Source organism: Rhipicephalus microplus, chromosome 3 (assembly GCF_043290135.1).
Source record: "Rhipicephalus microplus isolate Deutch F79 chromosome 3, USDA_Rmic, whole genome shotgun sequence".
NCBI classification, from domain to species: Eukaryota; Metazoa; Arthropoda; class Arachnida; order Ixodida; family Ixodidae; genus Rhipicephalus; species Rhipicephalus microplus.
The window spans coordinates 66,856,333-66,876,314 of NC_134702.1; positions in this window are offsets into that span (position 1 = coordinate 66,856,333).

Below are 19,982 nucleotides of genomic sequence, written 5' to 3' on the forward strand. Positions count from 1 at the left end.
AGTTACCCTTAAGGCCCAGCGGTTATCCTGTCTACGCGCTACATGCCCAGCCCATGTCTATTTCCTCTTCTTTATTTCAACTATGATATCCTTAACCCCCGTTTGTCCCCTAATCCACTCCGCTCTCTTCTTGTCTCTTAAGGTTACACCTACCATTTTTCTTTCCATTGCTCGCTGCGTCGTCCTCAATTTAAGCTGAACCCTCTTTGTGAGTCTCCAGGTTTCTGCTCCGTAGCTAAGTACCGGCGAGATACAGCTGTTATATACCTTCCTCTTAAGGGATAATGACAATCTACCTGTGATAATTTGAGAGTGCTTGCCGAATGTGCTCCACCCCATTCTTATCTTTCTAGTTACTTCAATCTCGTGGTTAGGCTCTGCGGTTATTACCTACCCTAAGTAGACATAGTCTTTTACAACTTCAAGTGCACTATTACCTATCTCGAAGCGCTGCTCCTTTCCGAGGTTGTTGTACATTACTTTCGTTTTCTGCACATTGATTTAAGACCCACATTTCTGCTCTCCTTGTGTAACTCCGTAATCATGAGTTGCAATTCGTCCCCCGAGTTACTCAGCAATGCAATCTCATTGACGAAGCGTAGGTTACTAACGTACTCTCCATTAACTCTTATCCCTAACTATTCCCATTCTAGGCTTCTGAAAACCTCCTTTAAGCACGCGGCAAATAGCATTGAATAGATTGTGTCCCCCTGCCTTACACCCTTCTTGATTGGTATTCTGTTGCTTTCTTTATGAAGCACTATGGTAGCAGTTGATCCCCTGTAGATTTCTTCCAGAATGTTTATATATACTTCATCTACGCCCTGATTCCGCAGTGTCTGCATGACGGCTGATATTTCTACTGAATCAAACGCCTTCTCGTAATCTATGAAGGCTATGTATAGTGGTTGGTTATATTCTGAGTATTTCTCTATTACCTGATTGATAGTATGAATGTGGTCAATTGTTGAGTAGCCTGTTCGAAATCCTGCTTGTTCCTTTGGTTGATTGAATTCTAATGTTTTCTTTACTCTGTCAGCAATTACCTTTGTAAATAGCTTGTACACTACAGAGAGCAAGCTGATCGGCCTGTAATTCAAGTCCTTGTCATCTCCTTTCTTATGTATTAAGATGATGTTAGCGTTCTTCCAAGACTCTGGTACCCTTCCCGTCAGGAGACACCTCGTAAACAGGGTGGCTAGTTTTTCTAACACAATCTGTCCTCCATCTTTCAGCAGATCTGATGTTACCTGATCCTCACCAGCAGCTTTGCCTCTTTGCATGCTCTCCAACGCTTTTCTGACTTCTATCATTACTGGTGGGGTGTCATCTGGGTTACTGCTAGTTCTTATAGTATTAAGGTCGTGGTTGTCTCGGCTACTGTACAGAATTCTGTAAAACTCCTCCGCTATTTTAACTATCCTATCCATATTGGTAGTTATTTTGCCTTCTTTGTCCCTTAGTGCATACATCCGACTTTTGCCTATCCCAAGTTTCCTCTTCACTGCTTTGAAGCTTCCTCCGTTTTTCAGAGCGTGTTCAATTCTCTCCATGTTATACCTTCTTACATCGCATACTTTACGTCTATTAATCAACTTCGACAGCTCTGCCAGTTCTATTTTGTCTGTTGTACTTGACACTTTCATGATTTGACGCTTCCTAATTAGGTTCTTCGAAATGTTGTAGGCCCGTGTACTCAGATTTGGGTGCACGTTAAAGAACCCCAGGTGGTCAAAATTTCCGGAGCCCTCCACTACGGCGTCTCTCATAATCAAATGGTGGTTTTGGGACGTTAAACCCCACAAATCAATCAATCAATCAATTAGGTTCTTCGTTTCCTGGGAAAGCTTGCTAGTGTCCTGTCTAACTACCCTGCCTCCAACTTCCACTGCACACTGCGTAATGATACTCGTCAGATTATCATTCATTGTATCTACGCTAAGGTTGGTTTCCTCACTAAGAGCCGAGTACCGGTTCTGCAGCGACACTCTGAATTCCTGTACTTTCCCTCTCAGTGCTAGCTCATTGATTGGCTTCTTGCGTATCAGTTTCTGTCGTTCCTTCTTCAAGTCTAGGCGAATTCGCCTAGACACACATTTCATGTATATATATATATTTCATGTATATAGATATATTATATAGGGGGAGTAATAATTCAATGGGCCAGTTAGTCTGCGTGAAGGTATGGGATATGGCACAACGGGAGCGTTGTCAACAAGGATAAATATATTCATTTCCCAACAGTTTCGCGAGGGGTCCTCCCTTCATCAGGGGATGAATTATCCCCTGATGAAGGGAGAACCCCTCCCGAAACTGTTAGGAAATATATTTATCCTTGTTGACAACGCTTCCGTTGTGCCATATCCCATATATATATATATATATATATATGGGCCAGTAGATCCTCCGTGAGCGGTCACGACGTGGTTTATTTCGACGTTTCGGCCTAGAGTCTGGCCTTCATCAGGATTCTTTCAAATATGCAACTGGACTATGCAACATATATATATATATATATATATATATATATATATATATATATATATATATATATATATATATATATATATATATATATATATATATATATATGTATAAACGTCGCCCCCCACCACACTTCAGATATACTTCCGGAGCCCCTGCGCGTGACCGGTGCAGGTTCCAGGGCCTTATTTCAGTAGACCCGCCTGACCCGAGTTTTTCGCGCACGACACAGCTACCGAAATCTGTGAGCCACAAAAAGGTTGGCTTGAGAACGTGAGCTTCTGATGCCAAAGTTATGTGACACCAAAGGCACCATTTAAATTTTGAATACTAATGCCTAATTGATGAAACAAGAAGATAAATTCACCATTGCTTTGGTTGCGATTAAGTGCGGGTGGAAAATACTGAAATATATGTGCGTGGTGTAAGGCCACACCAACACTGTTTCACATCACGTGGGTGTACATATCAGAACGAACACCACAACATGAACAACACAGAGCAACAATGGGAGCTACTGCTGTCCAGCTCGGCCATTGCTGATGAGTGGTGGCTGGTCGAACGGGTAGAGATGATGGCTAAGGCCAGCGGAACTCTGGAATAAAGGCCCGAGCATTTGGAATGCCCCGCGTTATGCGCAAATAAATTTCTCACTCTCTCTCTCTTTCTTCAAATTACCGAATTTTTAATTTTCACCTGTTTTGAGAAGATTAGTACCTCTACTGTTCGGAAAAAAATGCACGTTAAGACTTAACTGGAAATGCTTTGAAATTGCGTCTAAAGGGCACAAGGTGCCTGTTGCCGCCGATATTGCGCTTCCACTCGCCATTGTCGAAGAGTCGAGTGAAGACAGGCAAAGAGTCGAACCTCACTCTTCAAATAACGACAGTTTTCCTCGCTGATGCGGTGCAAGAAATAATTAAAAGAAACACGCTCTTGCACGTTTTTCGAGCGTCGCAGCTGGCTTATCACGGGGTACGGATCGGGGACCGCCATCGCCGCTGCGCACCTGTATATGCTGTCAAGCCTACTTGCTGGGTCCATGTCTTGTCGAGCAGCGCAGCTGAACAATGCTTTTCTCGTGTATTTATTTGCGTTATGAATGAAAAAAGCCATTGCTCGCGCATAAAAGTCATTGTGGCGGCACGCTCTGCAGGAATATGCCACAAGCAGCTGGTCCGATTTGCGGCCGTTGTTGGCTTGCAAAATCCAAGGCATCAAAAGTCATTCACAGCCATCAGCCGGAAAGATCGTCATGCGGCAATGGATGACGTCAGCGCCAATCTTGCGAGATCGAAGGAGCTCACAGTGTAACTTAGCGGGAACGATGTTACCATTATGTACGACGGTATGTGGCACAAAGGTGGCCACAAAAGAGCATTGGCACTGTTGTGTTCCTCGACACTGGACTTAGTTGAGATTTCACAGTCCTGTCGAACTTTTTCCTATCTTGCAGCCGGCACAAGGTTCTGCCGGATTGAGCGGAAGAAGTTTGGCAAGCGTTTCATGGCTCTGTCTGTGAGCGAAATGTTTGTGAGGAGTCGGCTAAAAAAAGCCGAGAGGGACAAACTCATGATGCTGGCGTATTTTTGTGGCATTGGCCACTACAAGAAGGATTCTTCTTTTTGGTGTGCAATTTTCATTGTATTTGTTGACGTATTTCATAAATAAAAACTCACTTTCATTTTTAAAGCTCATTTTTTTCAAAACACAAGATTTGCCTTTTTTTTCAATGTGACCCTCGTTTTGCATGAAATACATAAAATGTTGTCCAACGTTTTTCAGAAGTATGACAAATACAATTATCTAGTTTAAATTTCAAAATTTTATTATATAATAAAAATTGTTTGTTAACGTTTACTAGGGTGGGTGAAATATAGAAATTTTCGGTTCTAATATTTTTCATGCATATCACATATTTTGTATGCGCTTCCTAATTAGTTATTTGTATTTACAATTTATTTGAAACATTATGAACTGTGAATGGTACAAAATTACGGAAGTGTAGTGATAAAAAGAGGGGGGGGGGAGGCAAAAGGGTTAGTGTTTTCACTTTGCCATGTCGCAGAGCTAAATTTATGCACCTTGCAAAAAAACTAATTATATACTTGAAATAGGCATAAAGAGCTCCATAAACAGCTCAAGTTATATTGCTCTATAGTAGATATGAAAAAAAGTGTATTTGAGTAACATTTCCCCTTAGGTGTTGTTTACAAAAAAATTCTATCATCAGTCGGGGCAGTCATGGGTTCACTTGTAAGACGGTATCAGTGCTTTTTAACTTACTGTAGAGCTCTGTAAAGAACTGTTCGACATAATTGTATTGCACAAACAAGTCAGGCTTACAAAGTGCGACAAACCGAAGGATTCAATATGGATGCGGTATCACTTGTTTAAGTGCTTAGAAATGTTCAAGGAGTGAGGGAGAGAAACAACTTTATTCAACTCTAACATTTCACAGATGAATAGCAGTCAGGCCATGCCTAGCGCCACCTCTTCAGCTCACTTCATGGCCTGGAGCTGCACTTCTAGGCTCGCATCGTTCGAAGAAAACATGTGGTGTCTTCGTGAGCAAGAAATTACACTTCGTGCTGATTAAAACAAAAAAAGCGACTGTTTAGTAAACGTCAGCTGGTGACGTACGCATAGCCTGAAAGACAATTCATAGTATTGCTGTACAAAACGCCGTACTAAGCCGGCGTGACACAGCTGCTGGCAAAACAGATATCAGGAGTTCCTCAAAACAAAAAGGAGAAGTGTCGCAGGCAAGTACATTAGTTTTGCTGATTAGAAAAGCAAAAGAGTTTTTTCGCCTTTCTCCTTTTTTCCCGCTTGAGTAGCCAGATGCTAAGATAAAGTGAACCACATTAAAAACCAGATTTTTGAAGATACCTGTTATTTCGCTGCACAATTTACGCAGTAAAAGTAATAGTAATCCATAACTTTAAAAATACAGTGCGTTTAAGTGCCGAGGTTATATTCAATGCAAAAACTACGATTTTGCGGATATCGAGTGTGTTTCAATTCAACAAAAGTGAAGCCAGGTGACGGCAGTCTCCTCCATTACTTTCGCTTCAAGTTGGCGGAAAATGCCTTGTGGGCTTTCTAGCTCTTTTATTGACAAAACTGGTGGCAGTTCAGTTGCATTGCTGGTATGGTGCACTATATCTGACCATAAGTAACTTGAGGGCAATAGTATGTTAGTATATAAAGGGTTTAAAACACGAATGCCGAATACGTGGTAGTATCCAACATTGCTTTGTGTTTGAAGGTGAGCTGAGTGTGTGGAGGTGGCTTGATTCAGAGTAGAAGAAAATTTTCAGTTTATAGCAGGTGTCACGTACGTATACCGCTGATTAGCTTAGAAACATTGTGTTAGCAATTACTGGCACTTGAAGCTTCGAGTGACCTATTCACATTTGTCCTGTTCAGCTTTTATTATTGAGCGTCAAATTCCAACGCCCGCTGGATAATCTAATTACCAAGCACAGGTCTGTCGTGGTTAAACAGAACAATTTATTAAGTTAAAGCACGTAATATGTTAAGCACGTAATAATTGAGGAGTGCGACATCGATTTGTCATTTGCTTGAAAAATTTATTCTTTCATGAGATGCCATTAACGATGCTCAAACTATACGGAACTATACACTTGACTGTTTTAAACAGGTCTAGAAGAAAGTAGGCCATATTTGTCCACTCCGACGAATATGAAATCCTACAGCCATGCTTCCCGCAGTTTCTTTTGGTCTTTTTGCATTGCTTCTCTGAGACTACCTATGATCAGTATTTTGATGCCACTATCTTACCCATTCAAAAGCATGCAATGTTTCGCAGTTCACACATGACAATATATGCCAGAGAAAATTTTCTTTTCTATCGTTCGTATTTTATCAAAGAAATTCAGGTTTTGCAACATGCGCGGAAGTCGTGTGGCAATCCCCAGAAAAATCACCCCTCAAGCACACCACCCGCATGGTTAACCAGCGAAGCGAAAACGCGTGGTCATAGGAGGCGCAGATGTCACAGCCTCAATCAAAGTGCCACAGGAGGAAATCCCGCTGAAAACGGGCATTGGCTCCGGTGGAAGTGTCATGTCAAAGCTGATTAGATTGCCACGTTGACGCTGCTCAGCCCGCAAGACCTTTGTTAAAGACGATAGTCTTTCTTGGGGACCTTCGACGCGAAAGTTTTGGTCTGTCTGTCTGTACTATTCTCAGTTTGTCCACTCTTAACGGCACCGGGTACTTGAAACGGCCGACGCCATCCGCAGCCGCCCATCAATGTTGCTCAAGACAGCGTTCGTACTTGTGCGATTGTCAATAAATAAGCAATTATTGCGCAGCCTGGGCCACCTTACCACACGTATATATTCTGCATGTGCATCTTTTACTAGAAAAGCCTCACATAAGTAATTTTAAGGAACGTAGCGCTTATCACGCTGCGCTGACCATGCTACGCTTGCACGAAAAGGTGAGTGTTTCCAACGCTCTACTAAGATGCGATGGTGGGGGCACCTACCAGTCGCCTTGCGTTCTACACATTATCACCTCTGAGACGGGCGCGCACACCCGTCTCAGAGCCACACGCTTCGTTTTCCAAAAACACTGCTAGGTGGCGCTTATGTCTCACGTGTGACGGGCCTTGATGCGCTCGTTCGCCTAAGCTGCACGCTCGAGGCACTCTAACGCAGCGCCTCCAAAATATCATTCACCAATTTTCTTGAGCAGAACATCAAATGAATTGTTCACTCTTTTCCCACGCAAGAATATTGTCTTTCGACGACATTTGCAGATTACATGCAGATACGGGGCCAATTTTTTTTTCAGCTCATGGTAGTCTCTTGCTTTCGATCTCTCGACTTAAATAACATCGTGGTTAGCAGCACACGCCCGCCATTGGCGCTTGCGTTCTCTTTACGATTTAGCGTAGCTTTGAAGGTGGACGGATCCCCCGTACGCAGCTGTTGCTTCCTTTTGGGAGCCCGGATTTGTACTTGTGCCCGGACTGCCGCATCGGCCCGGTGAACACGACTTTTCTCACGGTTCTGTTCTCGGCTTTTTTTATCGAAAGTTGTTGGCTGTTTGGGAGCTCGTACGATTCATGGCCTATGCATGGGGAAGCTATGAATAAAAATACTACTCATGAATCTAGTGATGGGTTGCGATGGGTGAACGGGGTAACCGACGGTACCGCCGATGGTGCGAGTGCTTGAGTGCGACGCAGACAAGGACGCAACAAACAGCACAGCCAGTAGACAGGATTTCTAGCAACACGACGACAGACAGATTTGAAATTCGCCTAGCTATATAGAGCTCTGGCTGTGAAACATTTCCACACACTGAAATTCGCATTCCTTTGCCCAAATATTTTGCCGGATACTTCTATTACGAGCACGTGCCCTCGTTGAATGAAGGTAGCTAATTTAGAGACATGCTGTGGCGGTGCCCCTCATTACTTGGCAGCGATCAATCGAATCAAGACAAGTGGTGCTACACCGTCAGGAGCTGCCCCAATGCGCATCAGCTTTAGGCTGTCCAGATAACCAACGATGCGGAGGCTGGGCTTGGATTGCCCCTTTCCACATTGGAGGAGCTTATAACTTTGCGCTTGTAGACTTTCCCGAGACCACGAATAAAGTTTCACGAGTACCTCTTCCACATACATGAAGAAGGCGTTGGTATGACTAGCCAGCCAGCTAGTCGACCGACCGACTGACCGAGGACACTGTGGCAAATACGTCAACATAAATTTGAAACGATTGCTTTAAGTTCTCGCACAAAGGGGTAAATCCAGAAAAAAAAATTAGGTCAAACTGTGTGTGTTTGTGTGCGTGTGTGTGTCTATGTGTGTGTGTGTGTGTGTGTCTGTGTGTGTTTGTGTGTGACGCTATGATGAATAGGAGACGTGGCCTGGCTCATACCCCATGTTTATTCTATTCTCACTTCTTCCTTCTCTACTTCATCTAACTCTTAACCATCGCTACCTTCTTACGTTACAGGATTCCCCCTTCCCCCCAAAAAATGCGCGCGTTGCATATTACAATGCATGATGAACAAGCAGTCTTAGAACACATAAAAAAAATGTCCAAATGGGCTGTAGTTCCGCATCAGATTGAATTTCCGTAAAGTCACACAAAGATTTCACAGGAGAGGGCAGCAATCCGGGGTTAGTACAGCTCTGGTGGGCGAGGCTGACTGTTAGGTTCTGGAAAACACAAGTACACATTGAGCGTAGAAACTGATGAAATAGCTGCCATTATTGCAAGGAGTGGGCGCCGTTTGAAGGCCTTGCAGTAGATCGGTCTTCGGCGTCGCTGTCCTTTCTGCGTGCGTGCTCGTTGTCGTAAACTAATGGAATGGTGTCTGAATACTTGCGTGGCAAAACTGGTGACTTCTTGTCTTGTTCGGTGTTTACTCAGGTTTCGGAGCTGTAATCTTAGGCGCAGTCTTGTTCTTTTGTGCCAAATGCGTTTCTGGCACCGATCCCTCATGCGAAGATGCCTCGCTTCTTGAATTTGTTCTAAGAGGCTTGCTTTGCATCATCGTCCTTGTTGGTGTGCACGTTGTAGTTCCTGGAGTTCGTGGAGTTGCCTTTGTTGAAATTGCTCGTTTTGTTGCGAAAGTTGGTCACATGGGCATCTTTCAGGAACATGAGTCTGCTTTTCTTTGCATGGTGATGTGATCAGTAGATAGTCGGTGGCCGATACTGTACTGCTGGGCTTGTCTTGCGATTAAAACATCGTGACAGACTAATGAGAAAGATCCCAAGATGGCTGTGAGTCATCATTGATTGTAAATGCTTCTGCCAGTTGACAATGCGCCGGCATTGGTGAATTCGAAATTCCTGCAGTGCTTTGACTCACATGTGTGTTATCACTTGACGATGAGAGCACAACAGACGCGGCTTCGGGTGGTTCTGATGGCGTATGTTTTTCTTTTTGCAGCGTGATTAGGCTGAGAATGTCTGTCGAACGACCCTGGTCCGGAACGTCAGGGTATGGGCTGGTATTGTGAGGATTCACCAGCACATCATGCGTAAATTTCGTCGCATATGGTCGAAACCGTCTGTGCCTCGTGCGTGACATGAAGCATCAAGGGATTCGGGTGGTTCAGTAGAATGTGAAGTGTTGTGGTTCAGTGAACACGTCGAAAATGCCGATTTCACTGCTTTTGGGAAAACCGGCTTTAGGTTTAGTCTTTTGGCGAAATGATCTATATTCCTTTCGGTATACGGAGGCTTTACCTTGTCTGTTGCGATGTGCAAGTTACCAGTCGGAGTTCGAATGCGTGACGTTTTTTCGGTAGAGCCATATGATGGTACAATGGTGGTACATTTTCTTTAAGGTCTCGTTTGGGAAATAGGCTTACTGCGGGAAGACTTCGCATAACTGTGATGGGCGAGTTGAAAAGCTATCCGCTGATGAAGTATGGATAGGTCTTCATTGTATTCTTTGAAACTGGTGATCATTTCTTCTTTGATCTTTTTCCAAGAGTCATCGTGCTCAAAGATGTGGGTAAGGTAAAATTTGAATGCCTCACCTTAGATGTAGTTAGTGCAGTTGATGATCATCTCCCGTTCCGACCAAGATGCAGCGGTAGCCTGGAGCTCGAACAGGTCGAACCAGTCTTGTACGCGTCCATCGTCTGCTGCTCTGGTGTACTTGGGGATGGGAAGGTCAGTAGATGCTTCTGACATGATGCTGGTCGATGCCTAATGCTAGGCGCTTACACGGTGGTCCATGTATGTTCAGGGTGTCATGCGGAGAACTGCGTAGATGATGAGCGACTGATGAAGGGGCAGGCAGGTCTCCATCCTGTCGACCCGTGTGACGCTATGATGAAGGGGTGACGTGGCCCGGCTCATACCCCATGTTTATTCTTTTCTCACTTCTTCCTTATCTACATCTTCTAACTCCTAACCATCACAACCTTCTTACGTTATATATATATATATATATATATATATATATATATATATATATATATATATATATATATATATATATATATATATATATATATATATATATATATATCTTATGAGACGACGTCCAGTACGGCAGCAACCAGGTTATCTCTTTAATCCAGACGCACGAGCCAGAGAGCCAGCCCGCGTGACATACGATGATGATCACTACAATGGTTTGGTCATACAGATGAAGATGAAGTACATAGTCAGCGCTCACACTATTTTCCCCCCTTCGCAAAAGAGGGCAGCAAGTTAGAACGGGTTGGGACGCCGAATATATCGTTTCAGTCGAGAGACGTGGGCAATCTCGTTGTGGCGGCGACGGTGATCAGGAGCCGCGTTGACAGGAGCAACGCGTTAGTTGACTTCAAATGTTCGTTCCAGGACGGTGTATGGACCGAGATATCGGTGAAGGAATTTTTCGCAGAGCCCAGGTACACGAACAGGTGTCCACAAAAGGACTTCGTCGCCTGGGCGGAACACAACAACTCGACGCTTCGCATCAATGTCGATTTTTCTCTCGTCCTGAATGGTAGCAGTGTTGGCGGGGGTGATTTCACGGCAGCGGGCGACGCGAGCGGCGAACTCTTTCGGGATAGATGAAGATGGATTGGAAGTTGTGGACAAAAAGGTGGTGTCCAGAACAAAAGTCGGTACACGGCCATACACGAGAAAAAAAGGGCTGAAATTCGTCGTACGCTGTATGGCAGTGTTATATGCGAACGTGAAAAAAGGAAGTATTGTGTCCCAGTTTTTGTGATCCGATTGCACGTACATAGAGATCATGTCGGACAAAGTTCGGTGGAAACGCTCAGTCAGACCATTAGTTTCTGGGTGATATGCTGATGTGGTCTTGTGGATGGTGTTAGAGGCCTGTAAGACTTCAGCAAGGACATGTGAAAGAAATGTCTTGCCACGGTCACTAACGAGCACACGTGGTGCGCCATGTCTTAAAATAATGGCGTGAAGGAAAAAAAATCGGCTACTTCAGAGGTAGCACCAGATGAAAGAGCTGCCGTCTCCGCGTAGCGAGTAGGGTGGTCTACGGCAGTAACAATCCAACGGTGACCGGCTGGCGTAAGCGGAAGAGGTCCGTATAAGTCTGTGCCCACAAATTCAAAGGGAGTGGACGGGCACGGTAGTGGTTGCAATGGCCCCGCGGAAAGAGACGTGGTACGTTTTCGGTGCTGGCATGACGCGAAGGAAGCGACGTACTTGGCGACAGAAGTGGAGAGGCCAGGCCAAAAGCAGCGAGTCTTGAGGCGGTCGTAGGTCTCTTGGAACCCTAAGGGGCCAGCTGTCACATCGTCATGAAACGCTTGTAGAACTTCCAGACGAAGTGAGCGAGGAATGACGGGAACTCATTGGTTACCGAGAGGATGGTAAATTTGCCGACATAATGTTCCCTCTTGAAGCTTGAAACGGGCAAGTTGTCGTCTTAGGCGGCTGTTTGGAGCACGCCATAAGCCAGTGAGCCGATCGATGATTGTGCGGCAGTAGGTATTGGCATGTTGGAGCGAGGCGAGATCTGTGGACGAAAGAAGGTTCGCCGAGGCAACTAACTGTTTCGAAGCAGCAGCCGTCTGTTTGGTCTCTTTGGCGGGTGGTGACGAACAGATGGAAGGTGACACTTCGGCACTTTGCGAGAGCGGGCAACGGGACAAAGCGTCGGCATCTTGGTGCCCTCGGCCCGACCTATATGTGACGCTGTAGTCATACTCTTGCAATCGTAGTACCCAACGGCCAAGGCGTCCGACAAACTTTTGAGAGACGATAACCAACACAGAGCATGATGGTCCCTCACTATTGTGAATTGCCGGCCGTATAAGTGAGCACGAAACTTTTGTATGGACCACACAATGGCGAGACATTCTTGCTCAGTGATGCTGTAGTTTCGCTCAGCAGGTGACAGAGTACAGCTCGCGTAGGCCACGACTTGTTCTTCGGAAGCGTGGTCCCACTGAAGAAGGACAACACCGATGCCAAGTCCACTTGCGTCAGTGTGTAGCCCAGTAGGTGCTGCATGGTCGAAATGGCGAAGCACTGGTTGTGATGTGAGGCACCGCTTGAGGGTTTGAAAAGCGGCTTCGCAGTCATCCGACCCGACAAAGGGGGCGTTCGTGGTCAGAAGTTTGTGCAGAGGAAATACAACAGTAGCGAAATCACGTACAAAGCGGCGGAAATACGATGCTAAGCCAAGGAAGCTGCGGAGGTCTTTCTGTGTGGTTGGTGTAGGAAAGTGCAGTACCGCGGCAACCTTGTCGGGATCGGGCTCAACGCCATGTTTACTGACGACGTGACCTAATACCTTGATGCTGTGACTGGCAAACCGACACTTCTTAGTGTTGAGCTGGAGACCAGCCTTAGCTAAACACGTGAGGACTTCGTCTAGCCGTTCCAGGTGCTGTGAGAAGCTGGACGAAAAGATGACAATGTTGTCCACGTAGCAAAGGCAGGTCTTCCATTTTAATCCCCGCAGTACCGTGTCTATCATCCGTTCGAATGTGGCTGGGGTATTGCACAGGCCGAAAAGCATCACATTGAATTCAAAGAGCCCATCTGGCGTAGCAAACGCAGTCTTCTCTTTATCAGACTCGTGCATTGGAATCTGCCAATAACCGGAGCGCAAGTCGAGACTTGAAAAGTACTCGGCACCTTGTAAAGTATCAAGAGCGTCGTCAATGCGAGGCTTTGGGTAGACGTCCTTACGAGTGACTTTGTTGAGTGACCTGTGATCAATGCAAAACCGTACCGAGCCACCCTTTTTATTCACTAGTACGACAGGAGAAGACCATGCGCTTGTCGAAGGCCTGATGACGTTGCGCGCGAGCATGTCGTTGACTTGTTCTTCTATAAGCTTGCGTTCAGAAGCCGACACACGGTAAAGGCGGCGGCGAATCACACGGGATCCGTCGGTGTCGAAACGATGGGTGGTCACTGTTGTTTGACCCAGACCTTCGGAACAAACGTAAAAGCAAGTTTTGTGCTTCATTAATAACGCTGGCAAGGCATCAGTTTGCGCTGGGTTGAGATGTTCACACAAGGTGGTCTTGAGAGCAGGAAATGCATCTTCCGCTGGCATACACTTTGAGAATGATGAAGCAGATGAACCATTGACGACACAAAGCGGTGCTTCTTCGGTAATGCTGGCAACAGTGGTCCCCTCTGGCAAAAAAAGTGGTTCTGGCGTCGTGTTGCAGGCCGTGATGCTTGCATAACCACGGGAGAACAGCACTAAACAAGATGCGATGGTGATCCCTCGAAAAATGCAGCGCTGGCAAGGAACAACCACAGCGTCACCATCTAGAATGTCTCGTGACTTGATCGTAAGGACACGTTCTTGTCCGGGAGGCAGGAGGAAATCCGCAGCTGTCACAAGGTTGGGCGACGAAGGTCGGCAGCAGAAGAAAGCTCAGTGTCCGTAATACGAATTAGGGACCGACCACACGAAATTACAGCAGACGCCGCTGACAAGAAGTCGCAGCCTAAGATAATGTGATGAGCGCACGAAGACAGCACAGCCAATTGTATGTGATGACGGATTCCATCGATGAGAACACGAGCAGTGCACAACCCGGTCTGGCGAATTGGACTGTCATTAGCGCCGCATAACATGGGACCGGCATAAGGAGTTTGCACTTTACGCAGGCGAAAACACAATTCACGGTCAATTACCGAAATTGCGGCTCCAGTGTCTATAAGGGTGTCAACAAAAACACCTTTGACACAAACAGGCAGTAAATTAGCTGGACGAGATGGAGGAGTTGTAACGATCCGATAACAAGCAGTTTCCCCTCCAAAAACTGCACCTTCTAGTTTTTCTAGTCCAGAGAGATCGGAGCGGGACGCAGGGGTGATGACGTACGCCGAAACGATGACGGAGAACGGCGGCGAGATGAACGAGAAGGATGAGGCCCAGCATGAGACCGTGGAGGGGAGGGCGACTGACGGGAGGTGGATGGATACGGTGCGGGATCGTATTCATCGGGTCTCGGGGCAAAGTCTCTCTCGTAAGCTGAGTAACCACGTCGTTCATCCTGCTGACGGCGGCGGCAGAAACGGGATATATGACCCCTTATGCCACAGTAGAAGCAGGTGGGGCGCGGAGGACGCCATGTAGAATAGTGGCATGGCCTTGGCGCTTGCGTTGTCATCGCAGCCACATGGTCGCATCCGGCGTCCGCCGGCATGGTTGGAACTGGTGCAGGGGCCCGCGATGCAACTTCTGCGTGCGAAGGCACTGGGAAGCGCACAGGAGACGGGGCATGTGCAGTGCTTGTCATTGATGCTAGTTCGCCCTTGATTATCTCTCGCAGGTTGGGAGGAGGTGTGTGGACAGACGCAATGGTAGGGTTGCCTGGAATAAGGCCGTGAAGTTCTTCTCTGACAATTGTGCGGATAAGGGCCCACAATTCATGCTGTTTGGTAAAGCAAGCGTCGCAGGAGGCGTGTGGAAGGCGCATGGAATGAAGCGCGTCCAGGCGTTGGCATGTAGTGATGACGTCCCGGACGGTAGTAGGATTCTGCATCACGAGAGCATTGAAGGCCACAGAGTTGATACCTTTCAGTAGATGTCGGATGCGATCGGCCTCCATCATGTCATTTTGCACTCGGCGACAGAGAGCCAGAATATCTTCAATGTAGGACGCATACAATTCGTCGTCCCCCCGGATGCGGGTTGCGAGCTTCTGTTTCGCTACTACAGAACACCCTGCAGACGTGCCAAATACCTGACGGAGATGCCCCGTGAAGGCCGACCAATTGGAGAAGTCGCTCTCGTGGTTGTAATACCAGGTTTTAGCGACGGCATCGAGGTAAAAAGAAACGTAGCGCAGTTTGTGCGCCTCGTCCCAATAATTACAAACGCTGGTTCGATCATAACTGTCCAGCCATTCTTCGACGTCTTCGTTGCGAAGGCCGGAAAATACCGGAGGGTCTCGATGAGACGTACTCACGGTGTAGTGAAGCCTAAGTGGCTGAGAAGGAGCGGTTGCAGCAGCGGACGCGTTGAGTTCTGCCATCGCTGTTGCTTGAGGGCACAACCGTCGACCAGACCGGAGCTCCAGGGGTGACGGTTAGAGCAGAAGGACGTGGGAACCAAAGCACGCTCCACCACTTATGAGACGACGTCCAGTACGGCAGCAACCAGGTTATCTCTTTAATCCAGACGCACGAGCCAGAGAGCCAGCCCGCGTGACATACGATGATGATCACTACAATGGTTTACTCATACAGATGAAGATTAAGTGCATAGTAAGCGCTCACAATATATATATATATATATATATATATATATATATATATATATATATATATATATATATATATATTTAAAAGTGAGCCCGTTTCCACAAAGCAACGGGCGCATGTGCAGCAGAGCCATTGACATGATAACACCTTTTCAGGACACGTGGAGCCTCCAGGCGCGTCAAAAAACTAAAAAAAGACCTATCTGCGCAACAGGTCATACTAACAAAAACAGATGTGTGAAGCATCCTAAGATAACTGACACTTTAGAAATTGCACTTCTTTTTCGCTAAGGGCAACTAAAGGATGGCTTATCCACATTTCGCCTTCTCTGTAGATGAAGAAGGCCTTCACTATCTCTCTTGTGTTCTCATGATTATGGCGGAACATAATATCTTCTTCTCTTGCCATCGGCTCACAACTGCATTCTCTGCAGTGCGATGGCAGGTGCGAACCGCCTGTAGCCCTCAGCGACACAAAATTCTCCCTCAATCTAATATTTACTCATCGTCCGGTTTGACCAATATACACGCGACCGCATGACGACGGTAACCTGTACACAACATCTGACTTGCATCTAATGCATCTATCTTTTTTATGTTTCTGTGAACACGAACCGCAAGCCTTACCAATACCTGACAGTTTCCTATGCAAACGGGAGCGAAAAATGAGCAGATCCCACTTACAGTGGGAGTCGACGATATGCGAAGCACGAATGAGGAAGGTTGATATGTCACTTTAAAATCACCACAACGTTACGAGATCGAGCTAAGTTATGCCGTACATGACTTCCGTATCTTGATTATCATATTTGGATGTGCCGTTTACCTTTGTCATCTATTCACGTCAAGTGATGCCAAATTTAGTATATGTGAACCTAGCAAAACGGCCGCGAGCACTCTATGAACGTGGAATGTTGTCATGTTCTTACATGGCATGCGTGTCATGATTATTATGTTTGCACCAGTCATATACCTTCGTCATCCATTGACGTCACGTAACACCGAATTCAGTATATGTGGAGCTAGCGAAACGGCTGCGAGTGCGTCATGAAGGGCCCAATATACCCCAACGTAACGCTGACGCGCGCGCACACTGGGCAAAGCGATGCTATACGTTAGCGAAACATGAGAACTGTATAGTCTGACGCCAGGCGCAACCGGTGCGACCAGAGTACGTTGGCACGGCTCAACGACAACCGGCGCAAAACTCGACATGCTGCATTTTACACGCACTACGTTACCCAGACAGCACAGCGTCTCTCTTTTTTCATGACGGGGGGACAACGGACGCGCTGAAACGCGCATGCGTGAAAGCAACGCAGTGCAGCGCACGCCTGGGAAAATATGGCAGGACCGCCGCCTGGAGTGGCAACGACGGTGAGCACGTGCACCGCGTCACGTTGAAACGTATTGGCGCCTCGACTGTGGCATGTAGTCATGTTCTCACATAACACGCATCCCATGGTTATCATGGTTGCACCAGTCACATAATACCGTAATACTGAATTTGGCTTATCTGAAGCTAGCAAAACGGCCGCCAGTGCATCATGAACGTGGCATGTAGTCATGTTGTTACATGACACTCATTTCGTGATTATTAAGATTGCATGTGTCATTTACCTATTTCGTCCATTCACGTACCGTAATACGAAATTTCTTATATGTGACGCTAACGAAATGGCCGCGAGTGCATCATGAGCGTTGCTTGTAGTCATCTTGTTACTTGACACGCTTGTCATGTTAATCATGTTTGCACCAGACTCATACCTTCGTCATCCATTGACATCCGATTATACCAAATTTGGTATATGTGAAGCTACCGAAATGGCCGCCAACGCATCATGAGCGTGGCATGTAGTCATGTTGTTACATAACACGCATGTCATGATTTTTATGTTAGGGTCTGTCGCTTGTGTTCGCCATGAAATCATGCCATACCATACCAGTTTTGCAACATGTCATGTGAACGAAACCAGCGCAAGAGCAGCAAGACCATGAAATGCAAATCATAACATTCGTAACATACATGTCATGATTTTCATGTCGGGACTAGTCAGATATGCTCGTTGTAGGCGGTTAGATAGATAGATATATAGATAGATAGATAGATAGATAGATAGATACGCTCAAAGTCGCTGAAGTTCGCTAACAAAATGCTTCGCATTTATTATTGGCAATTTTCATCATCATCATAATCATGATCATCATCATCATCAGCCTAACTACGTCCACTGCAGAACAAAGGCCTCTCCCATGTTCTGCCAGTTAACTCGGTCCTGTGCTTGCTGCTGCCAATTTATATCCGCAAACTTCTTAGTCTCATCTGCCTACCTAACCTCCTGTTTCCCCCTAACCCACTTGCCTTCTCTGGGAATCCAGTCAGTTACCCTTAATGACCAGCGGTTATCCTCTGTACGCACTACATGCCCGGCCCATGTCCATTTCCTCTTCTTGATTTCAACTATGATATCCTTAATCGCCGTTTGTTCCCTAATCCACTCTGCTCTCTTCTTGTCTTTTAAGGTTACACCTACCATTTTTCTTTTCATTGCTCGCTGCGTCGTCCTCAGTTTAAGCTGAACCCTCTTTGTATGTCTTCAGGTTTCTGCTCCGTAGCTAAGTACCGGCAAGATACAGCTGTTATATACCTTCCTCTTGAGGAATAGTGGCAATTTACCTGTCTTAATTTGAGAGTGCTTACCGAATGTGCTCCACCCATTCATATTCTTCTAGTTACTTCAATCTTGTGGTTCAGCTCCGCGGTGACTACCTGCCCTAAGTAGACATACTCTTTTACAACTTGAATAGCACTATTACCTATCTTGAAGCGCTGCTCTCTTCCGAGGTTGTTGTACATTACTTTCATTTACCACAAATTAATTTTGAGACCCACCTTTCTGCTCTCCTTGTCTAACTCCCTAATCATGAGTTGCTATTCGTCGCCTAAGTTACTCAGCAATGCAATGTCATCGGCGAACCGCAGGCTTATTTATAATGTACTCTTCATTAACTCTTATCCCTAACTGTTTTCATTCTAGGCTTCTGAAAACCTCCTGTAAGCACGCGGTAAATAGCATTGGAGAGATTGTGTCCACCTGCCTTACACCCTTCCTGAGTGGTATTCTGTAGCTTTTTTATGAAGCACTATGGCAGCAGTTGATCCGCTGTAGATTTCTTTCAGGATGTTTATATATGCTTCATCGACACCCTGATTCCGCAGTGTCTGCATGACTGCGGATATTTGTACTGAATCAAACGCTTTTTCGTAATCAATGAACGCTATGTATACTGGTTGGCTATATTCCGAGCACTTCTCTATTACCTGATCGATAGTATGAATGTGGTCGATTGGCAATTTTATTGGGGGCGAATAAAGCCACGCGTACCCCACATCAGTTTCCTACATTCTTCAGGCAGTGCGAAAACTTATGTACACAAGGTACATCCACCAGCCTCTTTTCCTTTCGCCCTTCTTCTGTTGTCTTTTTTTTTTTCATCGTTGAGGGCTACATGTGGTTCGCCCCTGCCATCGCACTGCAGAGAATTCGGTTGTGAGCGGTTGGTGAGGTAAGCAGATATTTTATTCCACCATAATCATCAGAACACAAGAGAGATGATGGAGGCCTTCTTCATCGACAGAGAAGGTGAAATGTGCATAAGCCATCCGTCTGTTGCCCTTAGCGAAAAGGAAGTGTATTTTCTGAAGTGTCAGTTATCTTAGGATGCTTCAGACGTCTGTTTTTGTTAGTATGACCTGTTGTGTAGATAGGTATTTTTTCAGTTTTTTGACGCGCCTGGAGGCTCCACGTGTCCTGAAAAGGTGTTATCACGTGAATGGCTCTGCGGCACATGCGCCGTTGATTTGTGGAAACAGGTTGACCTGTATATATATATTCGTGCCGCTTCTTTAATAAACTTTTTTTTGAGAGTCAGCGCTCGCTCGTGTTGTCCTGCTCTTCGTCCGCGTCCTTCTTGTGTTGTGAGTTATCGAAAATAAACTATAACCAACTAGCCCAGGTTTTCATTCTTGTTCAGTATTAGGTGAAACATGCACGTACACCTTTATTAACTGAACATAGAATGACTGCCTGTGCTGTTGTCAATGCTGCGCTGCAAAACGAAAATAAAAGATCACGTATGCAACAAAATATTTTGTTAACATTATATGTGTGAAGTGCAAGTGATAAGGCAATTTCTGCTTAAAAGGGTGTTTCGAAAATAGGGCACTGAGAGAAGGTATACCTGTCCGCAGTAGCGGATGTCTCATTTTTCGCGATGTT